Consider the following 27,321-nt stretch of genomic DNA (forward strand, 5'->3'; position numbering starts at 1 on the left):
CATGAAAAACATAAAAATCAAAATGAAAAAGCATGTTTCCACTTTGAGAAGTTCCTGGATGAGATGGAACCGAAGTGAAAGTTTATGGAGAATAAATTTTATTTTAGGCCAAATACGTGGTTTAGAACTTTGAAATGACTTGTGTTAAATTAGGGTTCATTATAGTTTCTTTGAAGGCTACTTTCCACCATGTCATTTACAAGGAAGTGCTTGGATAATTTGATGATGATGATTAGCTTCCTAATATAAGGATTGTGGCTTATTTTTTTGTGAGCCTTGTGCTTGGCACAGATGTTCAATAAATGTGAATTTAATAAAAGAGTGCCAAAGCATGCAAACCAATTTATTCAACAACATTAAAGGACAAGTGTCAGCCAAGACTTTTCAGTTATAGGGGAAAAATATAACTGAATCAAAAGGGAATTTATTGGCATATATTACTAGGAAGCACATTGTGGCTGGTTCAAATCAAAGAATGATCTATAGAAATGACGGATCTCGGGCGCCTGGGTGGCTCAGATGGTTAAGCGTCTGCCTTCGGCTCAGGTCATGATCTCAGGGTCCTGGGATCGAGTCCCGCATCGGGCTCCCTGCTCTGCGGGGAGCCTGTTTCTCCCTCTGCTTCTCTCTCTCTCTGTCTCTCATGAATAAATAAATAAAATCTTTAAAAAAAAAAAAAAGAAATGACGGATCTGGAGATTAAAATTGGAACTCAAAAGTAGCAGGACTCTATCAATCTCTTATCTTTTGTTTTCTCTGCTTCCCCTTACAGTAATCCCCCCTTATCCATGGGGGATACGTTCCAAGGCCCCCAGTGGATGCCTGAAACCACAGAGAGTTCCAAACCCTGTACACACACACACACACACACACAATGTTTTTCCCTGTGCATACATGCCTATGATAAAGTTTAATTTATCAATGAGGCACAGTAAGACATTAACAATAATAACTTCATAATAAAATAGAATAATTATAACAATATACTGTAATAAAAGTTATGTGAATGTGGTTTATCTACCTCTCTCCTTAATACCTTATAGCTCTGTACTCACCCTTCTTCTTGTGATGATATGAAATGATAAAATGCTTATGTGATGAGATAAAGTGAGGGGAATGACATAGGCCTTGTGATATAGCATTAGGCTGCAGTTGATATTCTGATGATCTGTCCTAAGGAGAATCATCCACTTCAGACCACAGTTGGCCACAGGTAACTGAAACCATGAAAAATAAAAACTCAGATAAGGAAGGATTAATGTATATGTTGGTGTTGTTCTAGCCTACTATAATGAGCCTTCTTAACATGGAACATAGGGATCTCATATTCCCAGGTTAGCAACCTTGCAGGATAAGAGAACATATTTACTCTGGGGTCCCAATGAGTAATCCCAGAGAAGAACACAGATTGAACATAATTTTTAATTTTTTTTTGTTCTGATTATCAATGATACCAGGAAGATGGAGTCCTCTGGTCAGTTCTGGGTCACATGACTCATTATATAGTTTGTGTGTATCAGGGGTAGGGAGAAGTTGAAGAAGTAGAGATAGGACTGACCCCGGAAGAAAAAGGGAAATAGAAAAGATTGTCACTCACTAGGTACTATGGTCTGTTATAAGAGTTAAGGAGCAGTAAATTTTTTAAATTTAAAATATATTTTTTCAGGAGTGCCTGGCTGGCTCAATTTGTAGAGCCAGCTTGATCTTGGGGTTGTGAGTTCAAGTCCCATGTTGGATATAGATATTACTTAAAAATAAAATCTCCCTCAAAAATAATAAATAAAATAAATATTTTTCCTTTTCTTTTTTTTATTATGTTCAGTTAGCCAACATATAGTACATCATTAGTTTTTGATGTAGTGTTCAACGATTCATTAGTTGTGTATAACACCCAGTGCTCATCACAACATGTGCCCTCCTTAATACCCATCACATGGTTACCCCAAACCCCCCCCCTTTTGTAACTCTCAATTTGTTTCCCAGAGTCCAGAGTCTCTCATGGGTTGTCTCCCCCTCTGATTTCTTTTTTTTTTTTTTTAATTTTTTAATTTATTTATTCCTCTGATTTCTTCCCATTCAGTTTTCTCTCCCTTCCCCTGTGGTCCTCCATGCTATTCCTTATGTTCCGTATACGTACAATGGAATGTTACTCAGCCATCAGAAAGGATGAATACCTACCATTTGCATCGACATGACATGGATGGAACTGGAGGGGGTTATGCTCAGTGAAATAAGCAGAGAAAGGCAATTTCCTTTTCATATAGTAAAAGAAACACTGCTTTTCTCAAACACTGAAATAACCCATTGCCATTATGGAACCATGTATTTTTATTTTCCTTTCCTAAATTTGTTCAAAGAATCTGAAAACTTTTTTTTTTTGGGGGGGGGGGGACAAAGGGAGAGGGAGAAAGAGAATCTTAAGCAGGCTCTAGGCCCAACACAGAGCCCAACACAGGGCTTGATCTCATGACCCTGAGATCATGACTTAAGCCAAAATCAAGAGTTGGAGGCTTAACTGACTGAGCCACCAAGGTGCCCCTGAAACTTTCCATAGGTTCATAATTCTTCCCCTAAATGCTCTTCAGTTGATAAACATTTTAAAGGAGAAGTTTGTTTTAAGGAAAATACATAATACTTTACACAGTAGGCAGGTAGGAATTCAATTAATACTTGGTAAATAAATGGATTAGCTAGACATTTTGATCAGTGGATGTGGGACCTTAAGTCTTCATGTAAATTTGTATAGATTCTGGGTATCTATATGATTAATTATTGGACTGTAATCAATACTTTATTAAGGTGTCTATAAAATTAAGTACCTAAGTATAAAATGGTTTATGTATTAGATCAGTAGAAAATTTCAGTTATAGCAGTAGGGAACCTGATAATCACAACTAGAGAAGAAGATCATGAAACATTCTAAAATTAGCATCACAGCATGATTCAAATAGTTAGGAAGTTAAGACAAGATTTTGATAAAAATATTAGTCATTCATAACTTGAACTTCTTGGGGTTCAAATCCATATTACCATTGGTCTGTAGGACAGCTTTGTTTTGTGGACCAATGAACTATGAATATCAGGCCTGGGATACTGGATTACTTGCAGCACAGGTTTCTAGGGGCTCATTGGATAAAGAGCCTTCTCGCTTACTTTTTATGATAGACTTTCTAAAAACAGCCACCCCTGTCTATGTGTAGCAAGACTCTGCCCACTGGTGTCCCTTCTTTCCTTTGCTTCCCTATAATCCAATTTTCTTTTATAATGGGAACTTTGTTACAAATTTTGAAGATAAGATTTCAGAGTTAAGTCAATTGAAAAAAATAGCTTCTAGAACATCTTCTAGAGAAAAAAGAAAGAGAAAGAAAAATACAACACCCAAGCATTAAACTACTTTTGACTTGACTTTTAAATTGTGTGATGTACCTCGCTAATGATAAATATCTATTCTGGTGGACATTTGAAAGAAATGTTCTAATAATGATCTGACAGTCCTCTTTAACAAATATATTTCAGGATACAGTCACATGTCCACCTACTGATTAAATTTTTCCAGGAGAGAGAGACAAATCTTTGAACAGTACATCATCACAATAAATTAGATTCCATTTTTATGTTTATTTTTCAATGACAGGCCTAATACCTAAATCAATGTGTTTAAAAAGAAGCCCCCTTAGGTTTCTTCAAGTGATTTATTGCCTTAGTTACATTATTGCTTCAGGTATAATCAGGAATATTTGTCTTCATGTCATTGCAATGGAGATATGGGATAGAATATGCTAATGTGCCTGTCTTTGTACATAATGTTTTATTAGTTTTTTGTTTGTTTCAGTCTCTTAATTAGTGACAGTCATTTAAAGCCATCCATCTTTGTTCAAATTTATGCAAATATTTTAAGTTAATAATGAGAGTTTCAAAGGACCCTGTTTATCAGCCTTTATTTTGAGTTTGTTAGTCTATTAGTTTGTTCAACTAAATAAAAGTCTTTAAGGCTATTAAGCTAAAAATTCATCAATCAAAGAATTATTAAATGTTCTATTAAATGTATTAAATTAAATAAATTATTAAATATAAAAAATTATAATTTTGTGTTTCACATCAGCATGCAGATACCATTTGTGAGATTCAGTAGCTCTTCCTATATCCCATTATTGCTTCTGCTTTAATGCAGCTCCCACCCTTATCTAAGTGACAGCTCAGGAAAGTGATAAGGTCCTGTTAATATGTACTCCCCAAATGACATCTTGAATGTACTGACTTACTGCAATTTAAAACCGAATCCTCGTAGTTTACTAATGGTAATTGGAGTTAATGCCATAGAGGTTGATTAAAATGCTTGTTGGTACTATCAGAAATGCTCCTTAATTATAATCTTCTTAAGAGTTAGCTCACACAATCAAGACAAAAATTATCACTTAGCTTACAGCTTTGCATATTCATTGTGCATTTACACCTTCATATTTGGGTTACATTGTTTTGTCTTAAAACTCATAAGGCAGAGAGCTTAGCGGTGCTAATGTGCAATTCTCAGCAGTGTATTGCTGGTGTTTGTTCCCATTTACTGTTATTACCAAGACTCTATCTTCCTAGGGAATTTAGGAGGATCAGTCATTCCAGTAAAATAGCAGAATTGCTTTCCTTAAAATCCAGGTTTTTTCAGAGACTGTATTTGGTAGTGAGTTTAAGGATATGATCCTTGGGCTTAGAGTATTTGCAGGATGGTGGTGAAAACAGACACAAACTAGACTTTGAACTTCCTGGGGTCAGGGACTGGACATTGCCTCCTATTACATCCCCACTGCTTTGCACACATCAGGAGCATAATAGTTGTGCAGGCAGTGCTGGCTGGATTAAGAAGAGGTATATACACAGATTAGGGAAAGGAATGTAACTGCAAGGGGTCAAGGTGAATGACAACTTTTGAGCAGATGTCCATAGAATAAACAGAATTCTCCAGGAGACAAAAGAATGCAACTGTCCTTTAGGAAACTGGGAAACTCTTGGTTTTCTAGATGCATGATGTGTAGGAATGACATAGAGTAAGGCCGGGATGGTGGCATGTGCCAAGAATGGGAAGGTTGGAAGTCGCATGCTGAGGAGTTTGAATGCTATTCTCTGTGTTGGAGGAACCATCAAAGATGGGCATTCAGGGCACATTCCAGATAGAAGTTGAAGGATCAGAGAGGGTAGCCAAAGGGAGATGAGCTCATTGTATTCCACTACACTCAGGGGGCCAGCTAGCATCACTAAACCATCATGCAGCCTTTGGTGTTTGTTAAATCTAAATGTGCCACATTTTTAGCTAGACAAATTGCTCCATTCTCTGATCTTTAGTGTTCTAATCTAAAAAGTGGGGATCATAATACTAATTTGAATGATTAGTTTTTAAATATTAGAGATTATAAATATAAAGTATTTGGAACATAGTAAGTGCTCTTTACATACTGAGAGGGTGTAGAAATGACTTCATATTAATGAAATATTTGATACTCAATCCAATTAAAAGAAGGCAAAGCATCTGAATAGATGCTTCTCCAAAGAAGATTTTTTATTTTTTATTTTATTTTTTAAGATTTTATTTATTTATTTGGCAGAGAGAGAGATAGAGAGAGCAGGAACACAAGCAGGGGGAGTGGGAGAGGGAGAAGCAGGCTTCCCGCGGAGCAGGGAGCCCGATGTGGGGCTCGATCCCAGGACCCTGGGATCATGACCTGAGCCGAAGGCAGACGCTTAACGACTGAGCCACCCAGGTGCCCCAAAGAAGATTTTTTAAATGGCCAATATGTACATGAAAAATGTTCAACATCACTAGCTATCCCAGAAACAAAAATTAAAACCCCATTGAGATACCGCTTTATACCCACTAGGATGGCTATAATAATTTTAAGTAATACAAATTAAAAACAAATGTTGGCAAAGAAGTGGAGAAATTAGAGCCCTCATGAACTAGTGCAGAGTGTAAAATGATGCCATCACCTTAGAAAAAAAGTCTGGCGGTTCCCCAAAAGGTTAAATACTGAGTTACCATATAACCTAGCAATTCCTCTCCTGGGAATAATACCCAAGAAAAATGAGAACATGTGTCCACAGGAAACTTGCATGAGAATGTTCATAGCAGTAGTATTCATAATAGCCTAAAAGGGGAAACAACCAAATGCCCATCAGATGATGCATAGATAACTGTATTACATACAATGGAATATTATTCAGCAGTAAAAGGGGATGATGATGACACAGGCTACGTGGATGAGCCTTGAAAACACTGTGCTAAGTGAATAAAGTCAGTCACAACAGACCACATACTGTATGATTCTATTTACGTGAAATTTATATGAAATTTCCAAGATAGGCAATTGTGTAGATTGGTTGCCTAGGCATAGGGTGTTGGGGAGAAATAGAGGTTGACTGCTAAGGATTTTTTTTTTTTTTTGAGGGGGGAGGGAAGAAGATGTTCTAAAATTGATTGGGGTGATTATTGTGCATCAAAGGTGAATTGTTTGGTACTTGGATTATATTTCAGTAAAGCTGAAACAAAAAAGTGAGAAAATAATAATTCATACATACTTTGAGTAGTTAATACATGAAAAGCAATATACATAAATCATCTCCTTTATTCATTGAAGCAGCCCTTTTTATGAAATAGGGACATTTTTAACACCATTTTCAAGCAGGAAAACTTTAATTTAAAGGTATAGTTTATGAGTGGGATAGTTGGGGATTTTAATGATTATATTAAATATATGTAACATTATACAGATTTATTTTATGTTACATCTACTGCATATATAGAATATATTATTATACTATAAAAACAGATATATTTTTAAAATAATGGTAAGCAGTGTAGTTTACTTATCTGTAGCTAATTTACTAGCTTCCCTCATTCCTGCTCAGAAGCCTGTTCTCAGGCAACAGGTGGCCCTCTCTAACTCTCCCTATTATTGAGTTTTGTATGCAAATGCCTCCGAGCCCATCACAGAGAAAGAGATATATCTAGCTTTCTGCTTATTCACCCTTCCAAGCTCTCCCTGAAGTCAGTGATGCAAGCCAAGATATTCAGGAGCAGAGAAGTTCCATGGAAAAATAACTGCTTAGCACAGTACCTGTCGCTAGTAAACAGTTTAACAATAGTTGACATGTTTTAATGTTTATAAGTATCAAGCATTACCAGGATATGTCTTTAATAAGCATTTTTATTCAGTCATCATAACACATCTATGAGGAGAGCGGTAAAGTGACCAATTCATCCTCGTTTGCTGGGGACTTTCCCCTTCTAGCACTGAAAATCCCACATCCCCAGACCCCCTTAGTCCCAGGCAAACCAAAATGGTAGCTCAGCCTCAAGAAAGGATTCATAGTGACTGACCTCCTGAGCCAGGAATTTGACAGTGTGCACTGCACTTTTTGTCAAAAATTGGAAGTTTTAAAAGTGGCATTTCTAATTCTTGCCCCCATTTTACAAGTTGTTTTTGATGACGTATCACTTGATTGGATCACCAGGCTCCATGAAGGGAGTCTAAAGACATTCTCAGAATAGTAACCAGGCCTGTTTTAAGTGACATCAACAAAAGGATTTTTTTTTTTTTGAAGATTTTATTTATTCATTTGAGACACAGAGATACAGTGAGAGAGAGAGAGAGAGAGAGAGAGAGCATGAGCAGGGAGAGAGGCAGAGGGAGAGGGAGAAGCAGGCTCCCTGCTGAGCCAGGAGCCCGATGTGGGGCTGGATCCCAGGACCCTGGGATCATGACCTGAGCGGAAGGCAGACGCTTAACCATCTGAGCCACCCAGGCGCCCCAACAAAAGGATTGATACATTAATTAAGCGCACCTGAAATCTGGTGTAAAATATAGTTACATGTTGCTTAGATGCTTTTATATTGAACCAAAGAAAAATACATCTTCTACTTAAAATGTCAAACTGATCATTGTTCCTCATTTTTCTCTTGGCTATAGAATGGCATTTTCATGAACACTCATTTCTGGTTTAGTGATACAGAAAAACACAATAGCTATTACCAATTATTTAGTTCCTACTGAGCTGTCCATAAAGGACGTCTGAAAGCAATGGCATCAATTGATATCCCTACTCTTCCTCTCCTGCCTGCTCTATTTAAAGATAACGTTGTCTGAAGCTTGGCATGAAATTAATCCATCTTCAGGCTCTTGCCTCCAAAAGGCAGTTTCTGTCTTCACTCCCTACATCTCAAACCAAGATGAAGTTATTTCTCTTTGGGGTTGTCCACAAAAATGAGAATTCAAAGTTTAGGCTGTGCAAGAGGAGAGATAATGTCTAGGAAAGGAGTTTTCCACAAACTTTAAAGTTTGTGGAGAAATTATTTCCTTGAAGAAAATAAGGTCAGATAGGTAGCTCCATGGTGAGGTAAATAGCCTGGTGTACTGTCAGAAAGTAAACTAACCTTACAAATATTTGCATAGTGTCTAGCATGGTGCCTGGCACAGTAAGCAATTAAGAAATGATAACTTTCCCTTACTCACTTGAGGGTTGAATGACTAAGCACATGGAATTCAGTGCTCTGTGTTTGGTGAAGCTACTAAAAAGGTAAGACTCACGAAGGTTTGGGACAAAATTTTCCTGTTGATTGCAGCCATGGCATTGCCTAGTGATGTGTAGCTAGTAGTAACGCTTAGGAATATTTTATAGATTAAGGAATGAATTAATGAATTTCTGTGTCATGGTGTATCTCACTGGGAGAAATTGTGTGGTTTGCCAACAGGTGGTGTAGAGACCTTGGAGAGTAATTGCCCTATTTTTTTTTTTAAAAGGCAATCTCATAAATCTGTTCACCCCTGGTTGGAATATAAACAGCAGTCAAATTGTAGCCCAAGTTGTAGATCAATTTAAGGGCCAGGTGACTAAAGGCAAATACAGTGGAACAGAGATCATCTGTCTCGTGTCCTCTTTGAGTTGAGCAATAGTCAACTTCTTTATTGTTTTTAGAGTATCTGCTATTAAAAAGTCATGCCCCAGAATTTATATCATCCACTATAGACGATAATATAATGTTTTAGAAAGAGTTTAGAGTAATATTCTTTCCTTGGTTGATGAGTAGGAGATCATCAAGTTCCCATGGCATGGTTTGTTCTAGTTCTCTCAAAGTTGTATCCACTCAATCCCTTGTTTGAGCCAGTTTTGATGTATTCAGCAAAATTATGAGAAAACTAGACACATTACTTAGCGGTACTCGGATGAAGTCCTTTTTCCAGTAGATGTTTTAATCTGGCATTTCATAAATAAATCCTGTAGCATTGGATTTGCAACATTTCCAGCTGGCTCCATCCAGCACTTGACCCAACAAAGCACCATCCTTACTAAGCTTCAGAGTTCAATTCAGTACTTTGATGATGGTGATGTTGATTATGATGATGGTGTGATAATAATGAAAAACAACATTTCCTGAGCACTTATTATGAGACTGAAACTTATCTAGATGCTTTGAATTTCTGGATCCCTTTATTCTTCATGATCATCCTGTAGGTTCTGGCATTGGTCCCTTATGGAGGTGAAGAAACTGAGTCTCAAAGAAGTAAACTCATTTGCTTGAGGTTACCCCACTGGGACATGGGAATTCAAATGCAGGCATTTTGGTACAGGAGCCCACATTCCTAACCATTGCTCTATCTGAGCCTCTTTCTGATGCTCTTATTTCCTGCTAGACCCAGTATCTTTCAGAGAGCGCCAGATAGTTGTGTGGAGCACTGTCTCTTTAACTTGTATCCCTCCTCTATCCAGTTGTTCCTAGTTCTATCTTTCAACCTTGAAGGTCTTTATCAATGAAGTCCCAGGAAGCCCTGCTTCATTACAGCATAGAAGATATATAGGGGGAGATTATCTTCAGGAAAGAGCCAAAACACCCCTCTTAGTTCTAGGACTATCTCAGTAAATCATGTTGCAAACACATCGAGTTAATGATATTTAGCTATAATCTGTTTCATTGCCCCTCCCAGTTTTCTCCCCAGGAAGCTCAGCTACTTAAAACAAAAATTCCATTACCTCCAAAACTATTTCTAGTGATAGAGCCAGTATTGTCTTCCATAATTCAAAGAACACTTGACGTTTTTAAGTGTCTTAGAGTCAAATATGACAATGCTGGTTGGCAAATCCTTTGGATCAGTTCTGTCCCTTTTGAATCACTGTGATTTGTGGACACACATGAAATGTTCAATATATACTGATAGACATGGACTTAACAACATGCCACATGCCACACATCAATCTGGGATGAGATTTTACTGCCGCATTTATCTTCTCGTACCATGGGGTTAAATTTGTCTCTGTTCTCTAGGAGTTCAAAGTCTTCCCACTGTTTACTGTTTCATGTTAAAGATGGATGATGTGAATTTACAATCAGAGTCAGTTTGTATGGCTTAACATTATTAATTCAACACAAATATTTCATATCTACACTGTATCAGCCACTGCTGGAAAAAGCAGTGGACAGACAGATAAATTTCCTATTTCCACAGAGCTTCAGTTAGAGTGTGGGGAGGTATTATGGGGGAAGTATGTAAGTAAACAGTGTGGTTTAAAATAGGACAAGTGTACCCAAAAAACAAATAACCCAATTAAAAAGTGGGCCAAAGACATGAACAGACATTTCTCCAAAGAAGACGTACAGATGGCCAACAGACACACGAAAAGATGCTCAACATAACATATCATTGAAATGCAAATGAAAACCACAATGAGATTATCACCTTACACCTGTCAGAATGGCTAAAATTAAAAACACAGGTGTTGGCAAGGATGGGGAGAAAAAGGAACCCTCTTTCCCTATTAGTGGGAATGCAAACTGGTGCAGGCACTCTGGAAAACAGTATGGAGGTTCCTCAAAATTTAAAAATAAAACTATTGTATGATCAAGTAATTGCACTACTCCTGGGAAATTACCCTAAAAAATACAAAAACACTAATTCAGAGGGATACATGCACTCCTATGTTTATTGCAGATTATTTACAATAGCCAAATTATGGAATGTCCATACATAGATGAATGGATAAAGATATAGATAGATAGATAGATAGATAGAGATAAATAGATATAGATAGATTAAGATATAGATACAGATATATATACCACATCTTTATCCACAATGGAATAATAGACAGGCATAAAAAAGAGTGAACTCTTTATGACATGGATGGAGCTAGAGAGTATAATGCTAAGCGAAATAAGTCAGTCAGAGAAAGACAAATATCATATGATTTCACTCATATGTGAAATTTAAGAACCAAAACAAATTAACAAAAGGAAAAAAGAGAGCGACAAAGCAAGAAACAGACTCTTCACTTTAGAGAACAAACTGATGGTTACCAGAGGGGAGGTGGGTGGGAGGATGGGTGAAATTGTGATGGGAATTAAAAGTACACTTATCATGGTGAGCACTGAGTAATGTATTTTAAAAAATAGGATAAGTGCTATTTAAAAAAAATTCTAGGGTAGGGGCGCCTGGGTGGCTCAGTTGGTTAAGCGACTGCCTTCGGCTCAGGTCATGATCCTGGAGTCCTGGGATCGAGTCCCGCATCGGGCTCCCCGCTCAGCAGGGAGTCTGCTTCTCCCTCTGACCCTCCCCCCTCTCATGCTCGCCCTATCTCATTCTCTCTCTCAAATAAATAAATAAAATCTTTAAAAAAATTCTAGGGTAATATGATAGATATCACCATGAAGGAGTAGAGGGAGGTTCATTTAGATAAGTTAGAGAGGACTCTTCTGAGGAGGTGATGTTTCAGGTGACACATGAAAAGTAAGAAGGAGGTAGATAAGCTAAAACCTGGTAAAAGAATATTCTAGGCAGAGGGAACAGCAAGAGCAAAGACACTGAAGCCAGAGTGAGTTTGGCTTGCTCCTATGGAGTGGCAAGGAGCCATTGTGGCTGGGGGTGAGTGAGGTCAGGGAATGGAGAATAGAATTGAAGGAGGTGTGAAAGGCAAGCATGTGCTAGATCACACTGAGCTTTGCAGGTAAAGATTGTAAATTCACATCATCCATCTTTAACATGAAACACAAATTTAACCCCATGTAGGTATTTGTTTGCTTATAAGTTTACTTACTTACAAGTGTGAAAAGTCCGCAAGGCTCTTTAAGGAGGGCAGTGACATCTAATTCAGGTTTTTGAAAGACTTCCCTGGCTGTTGCGAAAAGACAGGGTAGTAAAGAGCAAGAATAGAAGCAGGGAAATCAATCTGTAGGTATTTGTAGATAAGCCCCTAAAAGACAGCAAACACACATTGGGTGACTCATGACTCATCTGCTCCAGGTGTTAGGGTTCTTCCAAATGTCACACTGTTCCCTGGGCTTTTCCACACATCCTTGCACATATTGTTTTTCTGAAGTACTCCACCCTCTTGTTTGCCTTCCTAGTCCTACTCAGCCTTCAACCTAGATGTCAATCTCTCTAGGGAGTCTTCCATGGCCCCCAAATTAAGATTAGTTATCCCATAGCACCCTCAATTCCCCTTATCATGGAACTTATTTTCTCTCTTTTTGTATCTTTACTTCTCTCTGTTCCCCACTGGACTGTAAACTGCTTGAAGAAAGATCTACAGCTTTGATACTGTACTAGTTTGCTGGGGCTGCCATAACAGGTACCAGAGATTTGGGGGGGGGGGTTGCAGTTAAACAACAGAAAATTTACTTCACCACAGTTCTGGAAGTCCAAGATAAAGGTGTTAGCGGGGTTGGTTCCTTCAGAGTCCTCTGTCCTTGGCTTGCAGATGGCCGTCTTCTCTCTGTTCTCACATGGTCTTTTCCATGTCACATACAGCCTCTTCTGTGCCTCAATTTTCTCTTCTTAGAAGGACATCAGTCATACTGGATTAGGGCCCACCTATGTGAACTCAAATTACCTTAATCACCCCTATCTCCAAATGCAGTCACATTCTGAGGTACCAGGAGTTAGGATTTCGAGATATGACTTTTGGGGGAATACAACTTAGTCCATAATAGTTACTGTTGTATACACAGTATCTGGAACATTGTAGGCATTCAATAAATATGTGTTGATGAATTTTATTTTATAATTATCACCTTAGTAATAATTAAAGGATATATGGTGATGTCTCATTTACAACTCCAGGTATTTTGATTTGGGGGTGATCAAGGCTTTGAGGCATGGTTACAGTTCGCTTTCCAATAAATAAAACAATTAAGTGGTAATAGGCAAGTTACCAAGATTCAAAGATCACTGCTGGTGAAGATGTTACTACATCTTGGAGTCTTCTATTTTTTTTTTAAAGATTTTATTTATTTATTTGACAGAGAGAGATACAGCGAGAGAGGGAACACAAGCGGGGGGAGAGGGAGAGGGAGAAGCAGGCCTCCCGCCGAGCAGGGAGCCCGATGCGGGGCTCGATCTCAGGACCCTGGGATCACGACCTGAGCCGAAGGCAGACGCTTAACGCCTGAGCCACCCAGGCGCCCGTGGAGTCTTCTATTAATGCCCCATTTTTAGAGCAGGATTCTGAAGTGTGAGCATTGGTATCTGTTTTTGGATAATTGACTGAACCAGATTCTCTCCTTTATACCCTGAGAGTGCATTCATTAACTCAAATGGATACTTAGGAATTTTAATTTTTACTTTGAATTTGTTTGAATTTATTCATAGGACTCTTTCTAATCATTATAGTGATTCTTTGAAGCTGTCAATACCAGCCATAATTGTATTCAATTTTCAGTCCAGTGAACTCTTTCTAACATAAACCTGGTCAGATCAGTGCTCTGCTTAAAATTCACCTATGTTTCCATTGCTCTTAGAATGAAATTCACACTTATCACCATAGTCTACGATGCCCTGAATGCTCCCATTTACCTCATTGGGCTCTTGGCTCACCATCCTCTTTCCTTGTATGAATTCTGGCTTTGGCAGACTTTCTCTGTTCCTTGATTATTCAAATGTCACAGACATTAGCATGTGCTGTTATCTCTGTTGGAGAAGCTGTCCTTTTTCATCCTACATTTGTCTAAGTAGTTATGCTATGCTTCCTTAGGACCACTTTTTGAGATGTCTCCCCTCCCCTCAACCTGGTAGATATGTTCCATTGGGTCTAAGGTGCCTTAGCTCCTGTTAATTCTCCAGACTCCTTCATAACACTTTGATACCTTCAGTTATTCATTTAAATATGCATGTGTTTGAGAAATGCGTACCTCCACACGAGACTGTCAGCACCCTGTGGGAGTTATTGGGTTTCTCTTTGGTCTCTGCTGTATCTCCGGGGCTTCTCTATTTAATACTTAGTTGGTACTCAGTGAATAGCCGTTGACAGAAAATAGAGCTGGCAGTCATGGAAACATCAGTTTACTCCATGGTCATTCCAAAGTGGTAAGCAGATTGAAATTCCAAGCCCCCAGTTCCATTGCACCCTCCAACATGGTTATAAATAGATAATCTTTGGGACAGTATGAAACCCAAGGTAGATTTTAAAACTAAGAATAAATCAACCATGGTGAATTCAAATTTTAATTCACCTGCCCTCATCATCAGCTTAGCAGGAGAGCTCTATTACACGTGACACATAATTTTTCCCAAAGTTCACATTTTACCTCTTTATCTTTATCTTGGGGGAAAAATAAGATTAATGGAATTAAAATTCTCAGCCTCAGTAATTTCAGTGACAACACTCAACAAGATTTTAGTGGGAATGATACTGTGTTATTTCTATGTACGTGAGTCGCTCAAGAATGCCAAGTACTTTTAAAAGCTAAGTAAAAATGCTATTTGGAATGTGGATGCATATGAATGATAAATCCAGGCCCAAAATAGCATGTGTCATTGCTAATCATTACAAATCTACTATCTGCCTGCAATGCTGTAAAAACTATCCATTTCCTGTGACTTTCCTCCTGAAGAGATCCAAAGATCTTAAAGCAAAATAAAAGCTTCAGGCTTAATTGTGTGACAGTGAAAATGAAGAGAATTACTGTTTAAAGCGGAGTTTTCAATAAAGCCAGTAGGATAACTGGAAGAAATGACATCTTGTACCTTCTCTCCAGCTGACATTTAGTTATTAATGAAGGTTCAGAACACCTCTTAGTTGTTTACTTGAAACTATTGCCAAATCTGTAGACACTAACACTGCAGATCTCAGCCACGGCAGCCTTTCAGGAGCTGTAAACAAGAGCTTTGACCCTTCAGATTCAAAAAGCAAAAAAACAAACACACTGGGCTTGCATCTGAAGCTTCACAGGGCTGAGCTGAGAACGTGTACCTTCGTGGAACTCATCAAGTACCTCTTTCTGTGTTGTGAAAGTCAGTGGGCTGTTCCTCCAGTCAATCAGTATATCTGTGTGTCAGGGATCGACAGAAATACTGTGTATATGTGAGTGGTGGGAAAGGTACTGAATCACAGAGGAAGAGGCGTTTTGGAGACTGTGTATGAATGAAACAGATCTGTCCAATATGGTAAACAGTAAGCTAATCTATACCTAAAATTATTATTATTGATGCAAGTTGATAAAGCCTTTCTTCACTCACAGCCACTGGGTTAGAGTACCTTTTAAGAAATGCCATCTTTCTCAGTATATTAGTGATTAATTCCTGGAGGCTAATTCACCAGTAACCATCAAAAATTCCATTAATTAAAAGTGATCTTTATGTTGGGACTAGAAGCAGCATATAACATCTTTCAATCTCCCTCCCTCTCCTCCCTCTCTCTCTCATGCTTCCTAAGAGTGAAGGACAGATGATCTGTGTTTGTTTCCAGTTCTTGAGGCCATCTCTACTTAAAAATCTGATCAAAGAAAATAAAACATTAACAAAAGTTGATGCTGGCTAAACAGAATAGACTCTAGCAATGTTTGCATGGTATCATCTGAGGAAGTTATTTATGAAGCTCCTCCTGTGCATCAGACAAGCACATGGTGTGTTAGCTGGAGGTGACATTTTAGAGTCTGGACATTTTATTATTTTTTTTAATATTTTTTTAAAGATTTTATTTATTTATTTGACAGAGAGAGACACAGCAAGAGAGGGAACACAAGCAGGGGGAGTGGGAGAAGGAGAAGGAGGCTTCCCACTGAGCAGGGAGCCCACTGTGGGGCTCAATCCCACGACCCTGGGAACATGACCTGAGCCGAAGGCAGATGCTTAACGACTAAGCCACCCAGGCACCCCGAGTCTGGACATTTTATAACACGAGCACTGCCTTTTCCTACTTCTGTAATTGTGGCCCTCGGTTTTCTCATCTGGAGAGTGGGAATCATAGAAGTATCCGTCACCAATAGCAACTGTAAATGTGAAAGGGTTGCATGGGTAAGAAAATTGCCCTCTGCTTGATCGTGGATGATCAAATTAGAAATTTTTCATTTTCTCTTCTTGAACACTAGGATGTAATGAAGACCCAGTCCTGAGGTCACGTCATTTGGGGAGGATTGGGGGGGGGGCAAAAATACATCATTACAATATGAAATGCGGATTCAATAAGAAAAAGAAAAACACATCATTACAATATGAAATGCAGATGCAATAATAAAAGTATTTACAAAATGTCCACAGAGAAAGGCAAGCAGAAATCTTTCTGGATGGGATATATAAGAGAAGCTCAGGTGGGCTGGTGGCAAAAAAGCTGTTCCTTGGAAGATGAAGGAGTTAAATAAATAATTGTTTACCATTTACTCTCTCCAAAGCCATTACTAGGCTGTTCCAAAGGGATAAAAATGGTCTACACATTACTGGTATGATCATAAATTGGTATGATCACTTGAGAAAGTAATATGGAAGGAGTTCATAAAATTTTAAAAATGTATGATTCAGTGTCTAAGAAACAGAATTTCATTGATAGGAATTTACCTTAGAGAAACTCCCACCTAAGAGTTAAAGGAGGTTCTGTGCAGGATCCAAGAAATGCTGGAAAAAGGCATTAAAAGTAGACAGTGCTAAAGTTTTGTTAACCAAGAAATAAAATATATGAAAGTTTGAAATTTTAAGATTTAAAAAAAAAAACAAAAATGAGTGGAAGGAGCTCAATCTGAGTATTCCACTAGGTTTAATCTAAAAGAATTACCTGATAATTTGACAATCATTCAAGAAATTAACTTCTAAATCTACAGGCTATGAAGTATGAGCCAGGAGGTGATTCAGGAGCAAGCTTAAAGCATGTGAAATACTTGGAGTGAAGTGCATGTTTGAACAAGCTGGTGAAACTGGAATGTTGAGACAAATGGCTTCCTGCCTAAATAACCATCACCCAACACTACCATCATGGCTACCACATCATACAAATGCCTGTCTCCCAGGGAAACACCAACCCATCAGCCTTGTGTGCTGCTGGCACTTCATTCAAATTGAAGGTCGAGAACATGGAGGTGCTACAATTTAGAAGTTTGGCTTAGAGAAATCAATGGACAGGTGTGCAACTCCCTTCTCTCTCTCTCACCAACATGCCAACCAGAGCAGTTATAATACGTATTATGCTCCAGGAGGCATGAAAAATGATCCTGCTACCCAAGCTTTGTCTCAGGTTCTGAATCTTTATTTCCATGTGGCGTTAATTTATCACTTCTTTTTATGTGTGCTTAATATTCTGACAAATTGCCTGAGAGTCTTGGATGCTAACAACCAGCCATGAGACAGAATAGGGCACCAATATCGTGCAGTCATGTGGTGCCTATAAGATCAGACTCGAGGTTTTCATTTTTTCTCCTATGCACAAAAATATCTGATACAAATATTTTGTTTTGGTAAATGACCCATGTATTTACTATATAATTATTTAAACCTTGTTGATAATAAATGGTCAAGGGAGCTAGAAAGCAGGAGTCTCTTATTCTTTTCAGTAATCATCTCTCTATGCCCTATCACCATTTATTTATCGCAGCTGGACTTGGTCTATAAATAGCTCTGTGAAATGATAGACAGTTTTTAAGGCTTGTTGGCATGGAATCAATATGTGGCAGAAGGGACCATATGAATCAATTACATCATCCCTAGCAGGGTTACCATGGAAGCCCTAGCTCCTCATACCACCTTACTTCTCCTGTCCGGGTAGTACTCTCTGCGTATCTTTAATTAGAATGGATGCAATTTATTTAGTATTGGAAAGCTGACTTGAGCGAGTTCTGTGAAGGTGTCAGACAGAATTCAACCAGCCATGCATATTCAGAGAAGACTAATGTGAAAATGCAAATGATTCTCCTAATTTAATTCCTTCCTTAAAAAAAAAAAAAAGCCCTCCTATCTTGGAAATAAGATTTCTTTGATTGTAAAGAAATTATGTTTGATATTCTATCTTTACTCAGATGCAAAACAAGCAGCCGTTCTTAAAATAACCTCTTCTGCAGCAGATATAATAATCTGCTCTATGCATTCATTCAGTTACGCTCAGCGTCAAGGTTGCCTACAAGAGCTTCACATTGGGCACAGTGCATAGGGTCGAATAGGAATAATTACTGAGTTCCCGCTGTGTGGGTAGCCCAATGGGGAGATAAAGACACACACCTTGTTCTCAAGGCATGAGTTCGGGAGACAGTCACACAGGCAAATCTAACAGAATAAAAGGCTTCGTGGAGCAGGTCTGAGGGATTGTTTTAACTAAACAGAGGAAGAGACAGAAACTTGGCAAGATGTGGGGGATGGGGACATTTAAGACACTTTCCTAAGGAGTGAGTGCTTGAGATGAATTTTGAAGGATAGGCAGCCACCGCATAGCTTGATCAGCGGGGGAACCAGAAGGAAAAGTGTGTGAAAAGACCCAGATTCCCGAAAGGCCTGGATGTGCTTGAGAAACTGCAAATACATTGTCAGGTTGGAGAACAGGTAGGGTCTGGCACCGGAAGTCAGGCACAGATCATGAAAGAACTGGCATACTGTCCTCAGATTCTGTTTTATTTTGAAGGCACTGGTTGGGAAACCTTTCTCCTTTAAGGGAAAGTAACATGTTACCATGTGGAAAAGAGTATATTAGTTGCAGCAGAATTTTGCAAGTGGCCAATTTTTTCTTCATGTTATTATTTTAAACCTCTTTTAACTTAAAATTTTCATCTGCAGCAAAGATTTCAAAAGAAGGGGAGGAATAAGATGTACAATAATAATTTGGGCAGAAGGCATATTTGTACTTTTCTTTTAGTGAAAACACAAAAATTTTCCCCAGGGCTTTAGATACTGCTGAGTAGAAACCAGAAGCCAAAGTAGAATTTCCAGGAAATTAGACACTCTGCTGAATGTGTTTGCTTATTTGCTTTTGGAATCCCTACTCCCTCAGGGGGGACATGAAGATGTGGCAGGTGCCTTTTTGAACATGGGACTTTTTTGCTCATACAAACTGAGTGAAAAGGCCAATGATAACATTGACAAGGCTAATGATAATATAATGATTTAATATACTCTTAATAAAATGCACAGCATTGGATTTAAGCACTTTACGTATATTTTCCATGTTACCTTTCCCACTATGCTGTGAGCACACCATCCCTCAGTTTACAGTTGAAGAAACTGAAGCTCAGAAAGTAGAAGTAGATAGTCAAGAGTAGTGGGCCACCCTAGCTGAGAAGAGATGAGCCTGGTATTTGAAGCCAGCTATTTTTACTTCAAAGCCCTTATTGTCATTCCACTGTGGAGGAGCTCAGCTTCCAGTAGACAATCTTGGATGTTGTTGAGTACATGTGGACCACTCTATTAGACGATATGATTCAGGGTTGGACAGAATGTAAAAGAAAACAATAAACATAAAAAGCTACATCCTCTGGTCCTTATAACTAATGTACCTCCAGAAAATTCTGCTTTTGAATACTTGAGTAACCCATTTGCAAGCTGTTGGGAAATTTAAATCTGCATGAAGTTTGCACACACTCCTTAAATTAACACACTAAGTGCTTTTTGTTCCCCATTACCTCCAAATTCTGTGTCACTTCTTCTGTGCGTGTGATGTTTGAGTTACTTAAAAAAAATATGAATGTAAGATAAACTGTATTTCTTCTGTCATTAGGGCAGTGCACAATCCTGAGGTAAACATGTTTTGGGCAAGTGATTTTTTTTTTTTAAAGATTTTATTTATTTATTTGACAGAGAGAGAGATAGCGAGAGCAGGAACACAAGCAGGGGGAGTGGGAGAGGGAGAAGCAGGCTTCCCGCTGAGCAGGGAGCCCAATGTGGGACTCCATCCCAGGACCCTGGGATCATGACCTGAGCCGAAGGCAGACACTTAACGACTGAGCCACCCAGGCGCCCGGGGAAAGTGATTTTATCTCATTTACAAAAGGAAAACAAAATTAGCCGTGATGGTATAAATAACTCCCAAGAAATGCTTTCCAATGCCCACTAGACATCAATGGTGAGCCGGCCAGGTGCTCTCTATCCAAGCCTGGTTCAAAGGGAATGTCAAATGGGCATTAATCTGACCCCTCATTTTATGTAAGATACATTTATAATCGTCACAACAATAAAAGACCACCCACTGGTCAAAATGACCTGCCATCATTTTTTAAAACAATCTATTGAGCTATCATGTACATACCATACAATTCGCTAATCTTTGCCTTCATAGTTTTTTAACTTGTGATAAAACTTACCTATCATGGTTGGTCATGCTGATCTGCATCCCCAAGCGCCCCATAGGTATTCTTCATATCTGTGTAGCAATTCTTTCTCATGCATTACTTATGTAATCCTCAAAATCACCCTGCAAGTTATTTGAATTCGTGTTTATTTGTATTAGTACTGACATTGGTTTTATTCTAAAAATGAGAAGCCAAACCCTCATGAAGGTCACATGACTTGCCCAGAGTTCCACTGGGCCAGACAGAGCCCGGCCATGAGCCTCAGTCTTCTGGCCTTGTGTCTCCTGATCTTACCCTTGGGTCATGCTGATATGGAGATAACTTGACAGTGTGCACTGGGAGAGGGGTATTTCCCCAGTGAAAACCAAAATAAAGTAGATGCTGAGAAAACAAACACTAGATGTCCATTTTACAAGCTTCCTTAAGTCCCCTAGATCATTTTCATTGCAAGTTGTATTCAACTGGCTCTCTTCCTAGCTCTACTTTCTAAAATGTCACCAAAAAATTCTTACATCACATCTTTGTATTTGAAGGATAATCTCATGGACTTATTTGTAACTATACATAGTTACAAATAATTCTTCAATATAATCTGTTCAATGAGCCATTTTATCCAACCCATTAAGACCAATTAATGGAGAAATTATATTTAAATTTTATTTTCTGCCCAATAATCTGGTAGGCTTACATTCATTTAAATGGAATCCTATTAACACAATGATATGAAGTACATTTTCAGAAGTTGAATTTCCTTTTGCATCTAGCAACCTGGGAATAAAACTTGTTTTGCAAACTTGATTGGCACTGTTGTATTCACTCCCTAACATTTTGGGATGTCCAATATTTTGAGAACTGAACACAAAGCATCTGCCTGATAACTACTATCCAGTTGTTCCTATGGTACCCTCTTGTGATTTTTTGGTTCCTATACCTTGTAGTTTTTCTTGATCAAGGATGACGTTTTATGAATTTACTTAGACCGTTCAACATCTTTGATGTTGAATGGTCTCAATGCTGAGAGAGAAATCTGTTATCACAAACCCAAATCGGCGGCTTTTCCTGCTTATGGTTGCAGATATTAGTTGGGTAGCCCCAAACAGAGTAGAACCTTATGATTACTATTCAAAAACCTACCTGCTATGATCTTTAATACATAAAACAGAAACTGAATGATAACTGAAGCTCTTTCTCAGAGAGAAGCAATATATATTGCTACTGAACTGGAAAACTAGGAAAAGAACTCTATCCAATTTGACTCATTAAGCATATATTAACTTTGAAGGAAAAGAATTTTAAGATAAAATTAAGGAATACGTATGTAGCAATCTATTCCTGTGATAGGTGAGATAAGATTCCATTTATAATTTGGGTTTCTGGTAAATGTAGAGACCCTTTCTGAAATAGGCTAAAGTACAACACTATGGTCTTTAAGAATTCTTCAATGCTTCAAGGTCAGCTGTCACATTCAAATAACTCTCATTACAGAGAAATGACCATCAATCATTTTTCTGAAGCACTGAATTTTGCTCCTAGCCCATTTGAGTTCATAATATATGAAAATTTGGCAGCGGTAGGGAGCTAGGCATTGTGTTTATTTTAAATGACACACCTGTTTTTTTCAAATTTTAAGAGCGACTTAAAAATATCCTTCTATTTCCAGAGCTCGGACTTCCTAGTTATTAATTTTTAGAGCTATTTTGACCTCTGTATTGTCTCAAGGGTTAGCCTAGATGAATCCTGTTATAAGCCGTGGCCTTTTAAATTATGAATTTGGATATTAAGGATCAATATTTAGATTTATGTAATGTAAGCAACTTCCTGAAATTATAGTGCATTCAATCATGTTTCCTTCTATTACAGTCCTTGAACCGGGGGCCAATCTCTCATATATTCTCCCAGCTCCCAAGATACTACATATAATAACAGCTCACATTCCGTGAGAATTTTCTGTGTGCCAGGCACAAAAGTAATACTTTATCCATATTATTGAATTTGATTATCCTCATGAGGGAAGTACTTCCATTATCCCTATTTTTTATAGGGAGTGATGAGATAAAGAAAAAGTAGGTACCATGCCCAAGGTTACAGAGATACTTTGTAGTAACAAAGTCAGGACCTAGTAAATTCCAAAGCCTTGCAGATATGATTCCTATTTTCCAGTCTTTTCCCAGAAGGACAGGTTCTTTACTGGTTTCCTGTATACCAAATTCATCCTCATTCCCTGTCATAGCTATTGTTGACCTCTTTGCCTAGAATGTTCTCTCTTTTACCCTCTCATTTATTCAAATCCCATAAATGCCACAAAGCTCAGCAGAAGTCCCACCTTCCTGGTGAAGCTCATTAAACCACTTCATTCCTGAGCCTAAAATCCTTTAAAGACCTCCATTTCCAAAAGGGCAGTCCAAACATCTGAGCCTGGCATGGAAGATCCTTCATGACTTAATCCCCACAAAACTGTAATTGAATCTGAGGCTGCTCTGCCCTATTTGGCCTCTGTGACTCCCCACTCCAGTACCCATGCACACATTTTCTATTCCAGCCATGCTTGTGAACTAGATTCCTACTCCTCTCACTACTCAAGGATTTTGTTCTGGAATTCTCCCCTTTTACTCCTGAGTCACCAAGTTTTTTGTTGTTGGTGGTGGTGGGTTTTGTTTGTTTGTTTTACTTCTCTATGTTCAATTGGAAAAGTTTTTCTTTTCTTTTCTTTTTTTTTTTTTTTCTAAGATTTATTTATATGATGGGGGTAGGGGCAGAGGGAGAGGAAAAGAGAGTCTTAAGCAGATTCTGCACTAAGAATGGAGCCCAACATGGGGCTCGATCTCAGGACCCTGAGATCATGACCTGAGCTGAAACCAAGTCAGATGCTTAACTGACTGAGCCACTCAGGAGCCCCTGGGAAAGTTTTTCTTAACCTCACTTCACTGCTTATTTTGTTCTTTCCTGCAAAGAGTTACCTAAGTATAATGTCCAGTTTTTATCCCAGTACTTTCCTGAGCTTTCTCTGATCTGCGCTTTGTTCAAACCAATTTCCCTGAAATGCTCCTGTCAAGTTTACCAGTGGCTTCCATGTTGCTAAATCCAGTGACTCCTATCTATTCCTCAGTCATGCCTGGTACCCTTTCTTCTTGGGCCTTTCAGATGTTATGTCCTCCACCTGGCAAACTTTTCCCTTAGGTATTGCAATGGCTCACTCCCACCCCTTCAGAGCTTGATTCTTATATCTTCTGTTTAGCTAACTCTTCCCTGATTATCCATTTAAAATTGGAAAATTTCTCTGCTCTCAACGTACTCTGGCCTCTTCCCTGTTTCATTTTTTCTCAATAGCATTTAGAACACAGATTTTATACTTCACTGTATGTTTTTATATTTTACTTTATTCGGACTTCTTATTTTACTTGAGTGTGTGTGTGTGTGTGTGTGTGTGTGTGTGTGTGTGTTGTGTGTTTTGTTAGGTGTCTCTATCCAAGAGAACAGATAAGGTCCACACAGACAGGAATTTCAGTCTATGTTTTATAGCCTCCAGTATCTAAAAAAGTTTCTGGCATGTAATGGACCCTCAATAAATAGCCCTTGAATGAATATTCAATCACCCCAAATTCCCAAATGTGTCACCTGGTTTGATTTCTTTTTGTCATTTTTCTTACTGTTTCCTGTATGCTGAATACCCTCACTACCCCCTGTTCCAGAATGCCTCATTCATGTTTTAAGACTCAGCTAAAAGGCTGCTTTGTTCATTTATTACATTAGGAATAGCTTGGGTTAAGGTCTCAGCTCTTCCCTTTTTTAAGTATATGATTCTGGGCACATACCATTATTTCTGTAAGTCTTACTTTTTTCATTTGTAAAATGGAGTTAATAATAGTTCTTACTTCTTAGAGTCATCATGAGACTTAAGTGAGAGAGCAAGTAGAGGGCCTACATACTTATCTTAGTGCTTGATACATATATACATGTATATAAATTATAATTCCATTCCCGATTTCTCTATACCTAGTAGATTTAACCATTCCACATTTATCATACTTATTGCCATGTCCCTGTTAGACCACGGGATTTCCTAGAAGGCAAGAACTCTGTCTTATTCATCTTTATATCTTTGGAACATAACTCGTTGTGTGACATATAAGAGCCTGAGTGCTAATATTGATAGACATTTATTACATTTAATTCTGCACTGGATACTGTGCTTCAAAGCCTACAAACATCATGTCACTCAATTCTCTTAATGTCCCCATTCAATGATACTTAAAAAAATGTATACTTTAGGAGACTCAATCAGGTTACCTTACTTCCTCAAGTTCACTCAATTAGTAAGTGACAAAACCGGAACTAGAATTGAGGTCTACCTAACTCTAAAGGTTTGCTCTACATCACCTTCCTACAACCAGAAAGGGCGGATGGATGGATGGATGGACGGATGGACAAATGAATGACCATTCTTGGCCATTCTAAATTAACTCTCTCTTTTTATTCTCTCAACTATAAAGTCTGGAACACATAGAGACAATGCTATAGTATTTTAGTGATTAACCACACAGAGACTAGAATTATTATATCAGGTCCTTTGTCCTTTTTTCTTTTCAACTTAAAACCCTAGGGCAAGAATCATAGCTATATTGACACTATATGGAGCTCCTTTTAATATAACAAAGATGGTTGACTATTTTGGAAAGATAGAGGAAGTATAGTCCCACAAGTAAATGCATAGGCTCTAACAGACTTCCGGAGCCGATTTAACTACACCACTATCCGTGTAACCTTGGACAAATTACTTAAATCTCACTGGGCCTTAGTTACCTCACAACTGAAAAGTGAAGATAATATTTGAATTATAATTGAACTCAATATAAATGGTTGATTTAATGCATGTAAATGATTTAGAACAAGATCTAGCACATACTATGTATCCTATATTTTAGCTATTTTTCTTTTGGGCATGTTTCTCTTATGCACAAGTATTAGACATGCCTTACTTAATCACAGGTAATTTTAGGTGTCCCTAAGAGAATAAGCTTACACCACAAATTTGAGCATCATTCTTATGTATTATTCAGTCAATTCTATTATCATCCCCATATCTTGTCTTTTGAAAGCTGCTTAAATTCTAGTCACTCCAATAAGATTCTTTTTTTATAGATTATTTATTTATTTGAGCAAGAGAGAGAGAGAGAGAAGGAACATGGGGAAGGGGCAGAGGGAGAAGCGGACTCCCGACTGAGCGGGGAGCCTGATGCATGGCTTGATCCCACGACTGGGGGATCATGACCTGAGCGGAAGGCAGCCACTTAACTGACTGAGCCACCCAGGTGCCCCTCCAATAAGACTCTTATACATTGTTTCCTTTGGTCGTACCAACATCAGCAGGTATCACTACCCCAGTCAAAGTCTGTGCACCTTACAGACTCTCATACTGACAGTGATAGAGCCTGGATTCCAACTCCACATCTTTCTGAATCCAAATCTGGCCTTCTTTGTCTAATCCTATGCTGACCAGTTGAAATGGTGTTTCAACTCAGCCTAGTAAGAGGGTTTGAGAGTTAAAAAATATGTGTGCTTTATTTCAGAATCTCTGCCATTTACACACAATGACTACAAGGCTGCTTATAGAGGGAGTCTTTGGGGAATCGCTTGCATTTTTACTATCTCAGATCAAATGCTGCAGACATGGGAAGATGTCAGATTGTGAATGCTCCCAGTGGACTCTGTGTTATAAGCTAGTAACAGACTTGACTTTGCATATGTAGACTTAAATATTCCCTGATGGGTTAAATGTAGCTATGCATCTTCTTTTAATAGGAATTCCTACCCAGATGCATTTCTACTATATGAAGCTCCCAGGGAGCCACAGATTTCCATCATGTGGCTGGTTTTTGATACAGCTGCTCTGGTTAGTGGAAATTCTTACCAAAACCTTTGAGGAACAGTGAATATTCTCCAAGTTGTGAAATGCTTCTGAATATAGAATGAATAACCTGGCTAGACTTGGTTTTGATCTCCACCATCTTTTATCCTCACCATCTTTTGAGCACTTGAAAGGCAGTGAGTGTGTCCAATTTTGTGGTGTGTTTAGCATGCAGAATAATGCTTACCTAGGGTCCTGATTAAGAGAATAAAAGATAGACAAATAAAGTAAGCAAAATAAAACAAGAAAGGATAGGATAGTGTGGGTATAGAAAGTACAAGAAGGACAAAACAGATATAAGAAACCAGGTGATGAATCTGCTTCCCCATCCCTTTAGGGTAACTTGACCAAAGGTAAGATGCCATGTTCTTTGTTTGAGGTATGATTGAGATGCAGTGAACTGGAACCCCTCCCCATCTCCCTCTCTCACTGCCTTGCGTCTCCCCCCTCAGTGTATGTATCATCTTTCCCTCTCCTCCCCCCCCACCCCTCTTCTAATCTTTTATTTTTCTGGGTAAAGACCAGGGACCATAGGGTCAGGATTCCTTTTTTTGTCCCTCCTTATCCCTAGCCTGAAGGCTTAGAGATATTGAAGGGTAAAAGGGAGATTGTCCTCAACCCAAGGATAAAGCTGCCTTTCCCAGCCCCAGGGCAGGCTGTGTAACTCGCCTTTCCTCAGCATCCTGAGCTAGCCAGCTCAAGACTTGCTGTGCTTTCATCTGAAGTGCTCTGCCTTTCTACCCAGGCGGTGGTCCCAGAAGCACTAAAGCAAGAAACTTGAGCTCCCGGGCCTCAGGAATTTCCTTCTTGTTTTCCCTCTGGCTTTGCTTTTTTCTTTTGAAGACAAGGCTATGAGGGAGATTTCCCCAGGAGGAAAACACAATTGCTTGAAAGGCTAAAAATTTGG

General features: G+C 38.6%; 1 protein-coding gene across 1 annotated transcript in view; it reads left to right on the forward strand.

Moving 5' to 3' along the window:
• The window catches only part of KCNIP4 (potassium voltage-gated channel interacting protein 4), a 1,107,243-nt gene that overhangs the window by 516,864 nt on the left and 563,058 nt on the right, over nt 1-27,321 (forward strand). The window lies entirely within an intron of this gene.

The sequence above is a fragment of the Neomonachus schauinslandi genome, chromosome 2 (assembly GCF_002201575.2).
Source record: "Neomonachus schauinslandi chromosome 2, ASM220157v2, whole genome shotgun sequence".
NCBI classification, from domain to species: Eukaryota; Metazoa; Chordata; class Mammalia; order Carnivora; family Phocidae; genus Neomonachus; species Neomonachus schauinslandi.